Source organism: Sorex fumeus, unplaced genomic scaffold, assembly GCF_029834395.1.
Source record: "Sorex fumeus unplaced genomic scaffold, SorFum_2.1 ptg000098l, whole genome shotgun sequence".
Lineage (NCBI taxonomy): Eukaryota > Metazoa > Chordata > Mammalia > Eulipotyphla > Soricidae > Sorex > Sorex fumeus.
The window spans coordinates 35,713,176-35,725,329 of NW_026606155.1; the positions used below are offsets into that span (position 1 = coordinate 35,713,176).

The following is a 12,154-nucleotide window of genomic DNA, read 5'->3' on the forward strand; positions in this document are numbered from 1 at the left end:
TTCTGGAGTGTTGATGAAGATATAGTTCATGATGTGGGGGTTGATTAAAGGAATGTGTTCACTATGAGAAACTAGGTCCTAAGATGTATTTTATTTCTCCAGAATGTTAGTAAAATAAATTGGTATTTGGGGGGCTAGAGTGATAGTACAGCAGGGGATGCATTTGCCTTGTTTGCAGCATCTCCGGATTTGATTCCCGGCACCCCTTCCATAGTGAGCCATCACTTCGGAGCACTGCCAGGTATGACCCCAAAACAAAACAAAAATGAAATGGTACTTAAATGTTGTTTAAAAACATCCATAAGCTCACTTTATTCATCATAGAAAATTATATTCCTATATAGGGAGATACATAAATTTAGAATTTAAAGGAAATATTTGTTCCATGTATTTAACTACTTTTCTTCCCCAAACTCACCAGAACAATTAAGGTGAAAATAAGAAAAGTGTAATAGTGCTAAGGAAAGAGCACTGACTTCCAGGAAATTTGAGAAATATTTTTGAATAAAAATGAGCCAGATAACATCAGCTTGAGAGAAAACTCCAATCATAAAAACAGCCCCAAATTCAAATAGTCAAAAAAATTCTCCAAAATGCATAACATTAGTGACTGGGATAAAGGTAGCTATAGGACATGTAAATGGACAAAATAAAAGGGCTCTGTAATCTCTATCAGAGTGTTTCACACAATCTGTTTATGTTCTCAAGCTTTACAAACTGAATATTGTTCCACTGTGCTAAGTTGAGCACCACACAAAGAAAAACATTCTGTCAAAAGTAGAGAGAGAGTATGGGGATTATTGTCTTCCATGGAGGCAATGGGAGGGTAGAAAAGGGGAGTGATATACTGGGGATATTGGTGGTGGGGAATGTGCACTGGTGGAGGGATGGGTGTTTGATCACTGTATGATTGAAAGTCAAACATGAAAGCTCATAACTATATCTCACAGTGATTCAATAAAATAAAATAAAAAGAAGAAAAAATAGAAAAACATTTTGTCATTTACTCACTTATTAATATGTGCATTGAAGGCCTAGTATGAACCAGGCAGAGGATGACAGGAGTAGGGGGAAAGGAAAGAACTCTTTGATTAGGTAGCACTTGAGCAAAGAGCAAAAGGAAATGAGGGGCCTGAGGAAATATGGAGAAATTGCATCAGGCTGAAGGCAGATGAAATGTGAAAAGTGAGTTATAAGTACACTTATTATATTTCATTTTCAGAATATTGAGGAAAATATGTGGTTGGAACCCAGAAAGGGAATAGGATCATTAAGTGTAAAGTCAAAGAGGTATTTTGTGAGGCCAGATCATGTGCCTTCTTCATCGACCTTGTGAGAATGTTGAGATTTTATGACTAAGATGGAAAGCTATGTGGAGATGTGAGTAGGAAAGTAAAACGAGCTGTCTAATAAAGATAACTTTACTGTATTGCAAGCCATAATGCCCAATAGTAGAGAAAGAGTAAGAAGGAAGGTGCCTGCCATAGAGGCAGGGGGGTATGACTGACACTCAATTATGAAAGCTTTGCAACTATATCTCACAGTGATGCAATAAAAAATTTTTTAAAGATAAAAATAAAAAGAATAACTTTAGCAATTTTTTTTGAAAAAAGTCAGGAGGGGTCAAGAAACAAGCTGTATGAATCAAGAAGACATAGAGTACCTGAATAGACCTATTAACATCAAGGAAATTGAAACTGTAATCAAAAGTCTTCCCAAAAACAAAAGCTCAGGTCCAGATGGATTCACTAGCGAATTTTCCAAACATTTAAAGAGGACCTACTGCCAGTTCTTCTCAAGCTTTTCCATGAAATTGTAAAAACAGAAACTCTCCCAAACAGTTTCTATGAAGCCCATATCTCTCTAATACCAAAGGGAAACAAAGACAACACAAGAAAAGAAAACTACAGGCCGATATCCCTGATGAACATGGATGCAAAGACTCTCAACAAAATGCTAGCAAATAGAATTCAACAACTCATCAAAAAGATCATACACCATGACCAAGTGGGATTCACCCGGGAATGCAAGGATGGTTTAACATTTGGAAATCAATCAACATAATTCATCATATCAACAAAAGAAAAGATAAAAATCATATGATCATATCAATAGATGCAGAGAAGGCATTTGATAAGATCCAGTACCCGTTTATGATGAAAACCCTTGCCAAAATGGGGATAGAGGGGACTTTCCTCAATATAGTTAAAGTCATCTACCACAAGCCTACGGCAAGCATCATCCTCAATGGGGAAAAACTAAGAGCCTTTCCCCTAAGATCAGGGACGGGACAAGGATGCCCACTCTCCCCACTACTGTTTAATATATTACTGGAAGTACTTGCAATAGCCATTAGGCAAGAAAAAGATATTAAAGGCATCCAGGTAGGAAAGGAAGAAATCAAGCTCTCCTTATTCGCAGATGGTATGATACTATACTAAGAGAACCCTAAAGCCTCTACCAACAAACTCCTAGAGACAATAGACTTGTATAATAAAGTGGCAGGCTATAAAATCAATACCCAAAAGTCCATGGCTTTCCTATATGCAAATAGTGAAAGAGAAGAAAGTGGCCTGAAGAAAACAATCCCGTTCACAATTGTGCCTCAGAAAATCAAGTACCTAGGAATCAGCTTAACTAAGGAAGTAAAGGACCAGTACAAAGAAAACTACAAAACGCTACTTCAGGAAATAAAAGAGGACATGAGGAAATGGAAAAATATCCCCTGTTCATGGATCGAGAGAATTAACATTGTCAAAATGGCAACACTTCCCAAAGCACTGTACAAATTCAATGAGATCCCTATTATGATACCCATGACATTCTTCAAAGAAATGGAGCAAATACTCCTGAAATTTATATGGAACAACAAGCCCCCACGAATAGCTAAAGCAATTCTTGGGAAAAAGAAAATGGGAGGAATCAACCTCCCTAACTTCAAACTCTACTACAAAGCAGTAATAATTAAAATAGCATGGTACTGGAGCAAAGGTAGAGCTGTAGACCAATGGAACAGGGTTGAATATACTGACATCTCCCCCCAAGCATATGATCATCTAATCTTTGATAAGGGGGCAAGAAAAATGAAGTGGAGCAAGGAAAGCCTCTTTAACAAATTGGGCTGGCAAAACTGGACGGCTACATGCAAAAAAGTGGGCTCAGATCTCTGCCTAACGCCATGTACAAAAGTAAGATCAAAATGGATTAAACACCTCAACATCAGACTGGAATCCATAAGGCACATTGAAGAAAAAGTTGGCAAAACCCTTCATGATATTGAAGCTAATGGTATCTTCAAAGATGTCACGCCACTGGCCAAGCAAGTGAAAACAGAGATAGATAAATGGGTCTATCTTAAACTAAGAAGTTTCTGCACCTCAAAAGAAACAGTGACCAAAATACAAAGACAGTCTACAGAATGGGAAAGGTTATTCACCGAATACACATCAGACAAGGGGTTGATATTAAGGATATACAAAGTACTAGTTGAACTCCACAAGAAGAAAACATCCAACCCCATCAAATAACAAGGCGATGAAATGAACAGAAAATTTCTCAAAGAAGAAATCCCAATGGCAAAAAGGCACATGAGAAAATGCTCTACATCATTAATCATCAGGGATATGCAGATCAAATCCACAATGAAATATCATTTCACACCACAGAGACTGGCCCACATCCAAAAGAACAAAAGCAATCTGTGTTGGTGTGGATGTGACGAGAAAGGGACCTTCCTTAACTGCTGGTGGGAATGCCAACTGGTTCAGACCTTTTGGAAAATAGTATGGACAATTCTCAAAAAATTAGAAATTGAGCTTCCATTTGACCCAGCAATACCACTCTTGGGAATATATCCCAGAGAGGCAAAAAAGTAGAGTCGAAGTGACATCTGCACTTGTTTGTTCATTGCAGCACTCTTTACAATAGCCAGAATCTGGAAAAAGCCTGAGTGCCCAAGAACAGATGACTGGTTAAAGAAACTTTGGTACATCTACACAATGGAGTACTATGTAGCAGTTAGAAAAAAATGAAGTCATGAAATTTACATACAAGTGGTACTACATGGAAAGTATCATGCTAAGCAAAATAAGTCAGAAAGAGAGGAACAGACAGAAAGATTGCATTCATCTGGGGAACATAAAGTAACAAAATAGGAAACTAACACCCAAGAATTGGCCGAGATTAGTACCAGGAATTTTACTCCATGATTTGGAGGCCAACTACACATACTAGGGGAAAAGGGAGCTCAGATAAAGCGGGGAACACCAAATAAAGGTGTTGGGAGGATCCTCCCAGGATGGGAGAAGCATGCCGAAAGTAGACTATAGACTAAACATGGTTGTCACCCATTGCCTCTTTTGCAAACCACAGCACCCAATAAGAGAGAGAGAGAACAAAAGGGAATGCCTTGCCACAGAGCCAGGGTGGGATGTGGGGGGATGGGGGGTGGGAGGGATACTGGGATCCGTGGTGGTGGGAAATGGGCACCGGTGGAGGGATGGGTATTTGATCATTATATAATTGAAACCCAAGCACAAAAATGTGTAAGTCTGCAACTGTACCTCATGATGTCTCACTATTAAAAAATTTTTAATAAAAAAATTTTTAAAAAAAAGTAACAAAATAGGAGACGAACACCCAAGAATGGCCAAGATTAGTAGCAGGAGGTTTGCTCCATGGCTTGGAGGCCAGCCACACATGCGAGGGGAAAAGGAGCTCAGATAGAGAAGGGAGCACCAAACAAAGGGTGTTGGGAGTATCCGCCCAGGATGGGAGAACCATGCTGAAAGTAGACTATAGACCAAACATGATTGCCACTCAATGCCTATTTCGCAAAGCACAGCACCCAAAAGGAGAGAGAGAACAAAAGGGAATGCCCTACCACAGAGGCAGGGTCGGGTGGGGGGATGGTGGGAGGAATATTGGGACCTCTGGTGGTGGAAAATGGGCACTGGTGGAGGGATGGGTATTTGATAATTGTACAGTTGAAATCCAAGCACAAAAATTTGTAAGTTCACAGCTGTACCTCATGGTGTTTCACTAATATAAATTAAAAAAATAAAATTACATACATATTTTTTAAAAAAAGAAACAAGCTGTAATAATAGGAGGATGGGGGAGTGGAGTTGGATAGTAGTAGTGAGGATGGTGAAAAAATTCTTAGATGATGGATCTATCTTGAAGATGATACTGATTATTCCTTCATACATTCCATGGGAGTGAAGATAGATGGTCGGCAACTACACCACCTCTGCTTTGCTGATGACATTGTTTTAATAACACCAAACATCAGCCAAGCGGCACAAATGCTGGCCGACTTTGACCGTGAGTGTGGAAAGGTAGGACTACAGCTGAATCTTACGAAGACAATGTTTATGAGAAACAGCCTTGTTCCTGACGCCCCATTCGCTCTCAATGGAACGACCATCTCCGAATGCAACAGCTATGTGTACCTAGGTCGAGAGGTCAACATGAGAAATGACCTGGCACCCAAGCTGCGCAGGAGGAAGAGAGCGGCTTGGAACGCCTTCAAGAATGTCGAAGAAATAGCTAAGAGGACGAAGAACCTCCGGCTCCGGGCACATCTCTTTGATTCCACTGTTCTTCCTGCATTAACACATGCCTCAGAGACCTGGGCCCTACGCAAACAAGATGAGAACGCTATTCAGGTCTCCCAAAGAGGAATAGAAAGAGCTATGCTTGGAATATCACGTTTCACTCAAATGAGAGAACGAATCCGGAGTTCTGACATCCATCGACGATCAAGGATCAGGGACGCTGTCTCATTTGCCAAGGTGTCGAAAATCAGATGGGCTGGTCACGTAATGAGATTTAAAGACGACCGTTGGACTAGAGCTGTTACTGATTGGATTCCACGGGATGTCAAGAGACCGCGTGGCCGCCCACCTACCAGATGGTCAGACTTCTTCGTCAAGATCATGAACGATCGGTTTGAGGCCCTTCATGTTCCCGGAGCGAACAGATGCCATTGGGCTACACTAGCACGCGACAGGGACAAATGGAGACGTTACTGGCGCCCGCTCGAGCAAATCGACGACTAACGGGAAGTTAAGTGATTAAGTGATTAAGTGACATTTCATTGGCCCACTTCCAAGTATTTTAGCATATAGGTTGCAGGAGTGGCCAGGTAAGGGATCACTTAGCAAGGGAACCTAAAAACATTAATACTCTGCCAGCAGCACACAAGTATGTGCAACCTAGACCTTCCTCCCTGGATTTACTCAGATGGCATACTAGTTAAAGGAGCGTTTTCTGGTACCTCTCCTCATCAGAAGAGATGACCTATCAACACTCTGATCTAATGTTTAATGTTTCTGATTAATTAATGCTCATTGTGCCCAGAGGGAAAGCCTTCCTACCTGATCTACTTGGACTGTAATGTTGCAAGTGTTTCCTCCTTGCTGAATTAAAAGTTAGTCAAAGGCAGTACCCAAGTCCCACTAGAGAGACTGGCAATTTAAGTGTTCTGTGAAACTTTGTAGAGTAGACGGAACTGTCACCCTCTAGGCTTCTGTATGGTATAACTTCAAGAAATACTTCTTGATGTGACCAATCAAAATATAATAATAAATGTCTACCTGTCTGTGAGATAAACTAAGTAGGAAGGGTAGGGTTTCTTTCTGAGAATATTTCTTTGCTATACACTAGACACCTTGGGTGACTAAACTGTAAAAAGGGATCCAGGCGCATTCATTACCACTGATGGTCCAAACAACGCCCCCTGCTGGGTCTAGGTGAGTCATACTAGGTTTGATCATAGAGCACTTCGTTCTCTCTCAGCCCGAGGACCAGCCTTCCATTGCTCCAAAAGGCCTCAGACAAATCCACGTCACTGCCCCTCATTATCAGTCATCATCTTACCGCACCTTTACGGCATCCTTCGACCTCATCGTTGCATCTCAGCCACCCTTCCTCTCCGGGTTGCCGGGGAGGGGTGGAGGAGGGAGCAACGACTCCCCAGGCTTGCTTCCAGGTGCCTTACGTCCAGAGGCCACCAGGTGACAGGCTCTTACCTTCGCCCAGAAGAGGATGGAGTCCGGAGCAATCCGAAGCCGGGCCGAGCTCCCAGTCCTTTCTAGCAGCGGTAGGAGCGGCGCTAGTCTCTCGCCCTGGGCCTGGTGTGTACACTGCTACCCGCTGCCGTTGCCTAGGAAACCCGCCCTCCGCCTCCAGCGACCTCCAAGCGCCGAGCTGAATGAGAGGGGCGGGGAAAGCAAGGGCGACCCGTTCCAGAGCACGTGACGGAAGCCGTCACCCAATCAGCAAAGATAGGGGTCCACCCGGAAGACCCCGCTGGTGCTCTTGGGAAATTGTGAGTCGCCACCGGCCGGCGGTGGCTTTGTACCTGCTGGCATCGTTACACCTGCCTTCGGGCGGGGAGAGGACTGGCCTGTAGGCAACGCGTCACCGGCGTGGTGGCGGCGATCGAGTCATTGTCTCCTCCAGTCTGGCTCTTTATAGAAACGCTTTGACCTTCGGAAGTCGTTTGCTCCGCTGCCCTTAAACCCCCAAGGACATCGCGCTGTGATGTCACAAGGCGACCCACCCTTTGGCCGGGATGGATGCTAATTCCCAGCCCCCCGGTGTTGGCCACCTCCCTCCAAGGACTGCTGGCCTCCTGGAATGTAGCTGACCCCACGGGCAGAGTCGTAGATGGTGCTGGCACCACATCCCAGACTCTCAGGGAGAAAATGCACCCTCCAAGGGCCTTGTACTTCTTGTTCACGCCTTTGCTGGCCTTCCAAGTATTACCAGAAATGCCCAGGAGGCAACCACTGATTACCCCAAAAGTCAAGTTTAAAGCCGAGGGAAGAGAAGAGTACGGTGATGGGGTTGAGAAACTAAAGAACTTAGTTAAAAGGCAGTCGTTTAGTTCTTGAAATCTATGAACCGTTACCTACAGCCACGTGTGGCTAGATGTGCTGTAAAATGACACTATTTTGATGACTTAATCTAAAAACAATGATTTGTTTTTGCATTGATTTCACGGTTTTTTTGATAGATGGAGATAAGCACAAGTATGTTATTTTTTTTGGTTTTTCAAAACTATTAGAAAAAATTACCTATGTGACTGACATTGATTTTCTGTCATATTGCTTCTGTTTTTTTGTGGTTCGATTGGTTTGTGTCTAATTTTTACCATATTCACGTCACGCAGAATAGAGTCTGTAATGCTCTTTCCAGTCACCAGATGGCCACCTCACTCAATAGACTAGTTCTAAATTGCTTCCGTGAATAAGATGAAGGAGCAGTTTTAAAAATTATTTCTATTTTTCTAACATGTCAACAATCAACACATTTTGCATGATTAAACTAATTTTATAATACTTTTTATGGAAGAATTGAATTTCCCATCATATTTTTTTAGTCGACAGGAATTTCACATTCCATGGACCATTGTTTGGTTAATATATATATATATATATATATATATACATACATATATATTCATAGCTTAGGGATTTAAAAACAAATGCCAGAAAACTCTGAGTCATATTTTTAGGAAATTTAGTTGAACAAGATCACTGATTTTTTTTCAGAGTATAATGAATAGATAATTGTTTAGAGATCTAAACTTTCAGATTAAGAAATGATCAGAAATCAGTTATCAAGCTCATTTGATGCAGCTCTTTGGATAAAGGCAATGATATGGGACTAGAGATGGCTGGAAGATCTGGAGCACTTATGTTGCTTGTGGAAACCCATTAAATGAAAACTGTGTCTTTCCTCATCATTACAGACAGAATAGCCCCTGTGCACCCTTGCTGGTGACTCCCAAACCAAAAAAGAAAAAAAAGTATAGAAATTATCAAAGTAACAAAAGTTAAAAATCTAACAGCAGTTTAATATCTGTTAAGACTTCACTAATCTGTAAGAGCCTGGGAAAGCCAGTGGTTTTGTTGTTACTTGTTGTAGTTATAAACCAGCAATTTTGACTTGTTTTTTAATTTTTTTTAATCACCATAAGATACACAGTTACAAAGCTGTTCATGGTTGGGTTTTTAGTCAAAACAATGTTCCAACACTCATCCCTCCACCAGTGTGCATGTATATATTCCCTACTACCAATGACAATGACCCCAGTTTCCCTCTCAGTACCCCTAACCCCCGCCACCAGCCTTCCCCCCACCCCCAGTTGAATTGGTGCTACTGTGTAGCAGCAGACTAACAACTATTAGTGACTGCCAAACTACAGCCTTTGTCCATAGAATTTCCTAAAGGAAGAACTGCTTGTTCCTAATAGAGTCTGAATGGTTAAAAGTCACAGAAGGAAAACAAAATCAATGACCAGTTGTTAATCTCCTTTTATCACTTTTGGAGTTTATGGCATAGTTTTGTGTATCAAATTATACAAAGAAACAATATAAATTGAAGCACACACAAGAAGTCAAGCAATTTACATAAACATTCAAAATGAAATTACTCATTAATAGCTCTGTTCAAACTCCTAGACAAAGACCAAAAAAATCACTTTAAATCTTTATGGGTAAAGGCATCTTCACTCTGAAAATAATTGGAAATGTGTATTGCCACATTATATATATATATATTTTTTTTTGTAGGAGTACTGCTATTTACTCAGCCACTGATTAGCTGATTGAATTGGGCATGAACACCTTAATTTTTTTCTTTTTATATTTATTTATTGAATCAGTGTGGGAAAAGTTACTAAGCTTTGAGGTTTAAGTCTCGGTCATACAATGATCAAACACCTTTCCCTTCACCAGTACTCATTTTTCACCACCAAGAACCCCAATATACCCCCCTTCCACCCTTCCAAATGCCTGTGAGGCAGATGATTTCTACTTAACTCTTCTCTACATTGATTACATTAATTATTTCGACAAAAGATGCACCATTATTGTTTAGAATTTCCCCCCAAACAATCAGAATTGCTGAAAAGGCATTGTGAAATATTTTGTTTTCTATAGCTGGTTATGAGGAATCATATAATGTCATGCGGCCACAATTTTGGATTTCTGAAAAGAGCCAGATAATTACGAGATTGGTTTCTGTGTGTCTGGTGTTATGGCCGTGCCAGAGAGCCGCTCGTGGGGGGTAACTCGTGACCTCGGTAGGTCGTGAAGGACATGCGGGTACCGCCCCCCCTTCCCATGAGACTGCAGTTGCCCGTCACTGTCGGCTCATACCTGGCTTCCAATACGCTCGGAGGCGGTGGCCACCTTGCTGCCAGGGGGGAAAAAGGCGGAAGGGAGCAACATCCTTTCCCTCCTGGGGAGGCATGGCGCCGTAGTTTAATGCATGGTCCATTCACTTTTCTTCTGCAACCTCTTGGGCTCTGGACTAAGTCCTTTTGCCTCTGGAGCCATGGCCGTGCCAGAGAGCTGCTTGTGGGGGCAACTCATGACCTCAGTAGAGCGTGAAGGATGAGCCGGTACCACCCCCCTTCCCGTGAGACTGCAGTTGCCCTGTCACCGCTGGCTCATACTGGCTTTCCAATATGCTCGGAGGTGGTGGCCATCTTGCTGCCAGTGGGGAGAAAGGCGGAAGGGAGCAACACCCTTTCTTTCCTGAGGAGGCGTGGCACTGTAGTTTAACGCATGGTCCATTCACTTTTCTGCTGCAAGCTTCCGGGCTCTGTATTAAGTTCTTTTGCCTGTGGAGCCATGGCCGTGCCAGAAAGCCACTTGTGGGGGGCAACTTGTGACCTCAGTGGGGCGTGAAGGACGAGCCGGTACTGCCCCCCTTCCCATGAGACTGCAGTTACCCTGTCACCGACCGTTCATATCTGGTTTTCCAATAAGCTCTGAGGCAGCGGCCACCTTGTATGCAGTTCAGATGCATTTCTGCCAAAAGCAGCTGAGTTTCAAGATTTGTTTTGAGTCTCTGGTATCATGGCTATTAATCAGCTTGATCAGAAGCCAGAGAGGCCTTTTGTAGGCAGCGACTCGGGGTCTCCTTGAGATGGGGAGAAAGAGTCTGCTCCACCCCCATGTGGTGAGGCCCCGTGTGTCTCGTCACTGCAGGCCCAAACCTGACTGTCCAGTGGCCTCTGGAGGATGGCGGTCAGCAGGCCGCCAGGGGGAACAGGCCAAGGCACAAAACCTATTCCCACCTGGAGTGGCCCAGCACCAGTAAGCTACTGCCGGAACAGGACGCATATCTGCCAAAAGCCTTTAGGTTCCAAAATTCGTTTCTGAGACTCTGGGATCATGGCCATTAAGCAGTTTGATCAGGAACCAGAGAGGCCATGCCTCCAATTATATAGGTGAGCTGGAGGTGGTTTGTGGGTGTGTCTCCACATACCTAACTTTTGGCCGTTTACTTTCTTGTTAAACTTTGCCCCAAGTTTTTGGGGTCTGGTCAAAGGCACAGCAGCAATTTTGGGGTATCTGAATGTCTGACGTTGCCATCAGGCTGCTGATGCACTCACCTCACAGGTACAGATTGACCTGCTGGAGGCACCATACCCCCATTTATATTTTTAATTCTAAATTAAAATACTTGTATCACAGTCAAACAAAATAACCCAACCCAAACCAAAGAAACCAAAAGAAAATCCATCCTAATTGCCACCTTTTAAAGAACTGCTTATTGTGTTAACATCTTAAATAGAGAATAATTTCACAAAATAGAAGTGACTTTAAAGATCTGGGTGCTGAAATAAAATTTAAATTCTATTGACTTGATAGTCTCTGAGTCTTGGCCGTTGATGGGATTACATGGCTCCAGGGGGCCAGTTGGTGGGTGTGATCCCTCCCTACTGGAATTTAGAGGATCTGGGTGGAGGATGCTCGGCCCAAATCCGAGTAGGCTTGGAGATCTCGGCCCCGGAACCCGCGTGACTTTGTCCCTCTGCCAGTACCTTCATGTGTGCGGAGAGTGGTCTCAGCATGGTGGTGGCTGGTCCTGGAGGTCTTCGGCTGCCGGAGCCCTGGTCGGGGTGGGGAGGAAAGCTCAACCGGCTCCCCTCCAAGGGATCCCTGCAAGCAAGGACAGTCAGGCGCGGGAGCAGGAGACTATAAAAACCAGCTCCCGGAAGAGAACAGTGCAGTCTCCTGCCCCCGCGCCTGACTGTCCTTGCTTGCAGGGATCCCTTGGAGGGGAGCCGGTTGAGCTTTCCTCCCCGTCCCGACCAGGGCTCCGGCAGCCGAAGACCTCCAGGACCAGC

General features: G+C 43.3%; 1 protein-coding gene across 1 annotated transcript in view; it reads right to left on the minus strand.

The window, feature by feature from the left end:
- Window positions 1–7,176, minus strand: part of LRRC9 (leucine rich repeat containing 9) — a 133,867-nt gene extending 126,691 nt beyond the window's left edge. Inside the window, exon 1 of the mRNA XM_056133779.1 lies at window positions 7,035–7,176. The gene's annotated coding sequence lies outside the window, so the exon portion shown is untranslated. The remainder of the gene's footprint in view (window positions 1–7,034) is intronic.
- Window positions 7,177–12,154: the final 4,978 nt, after the last annotated feature.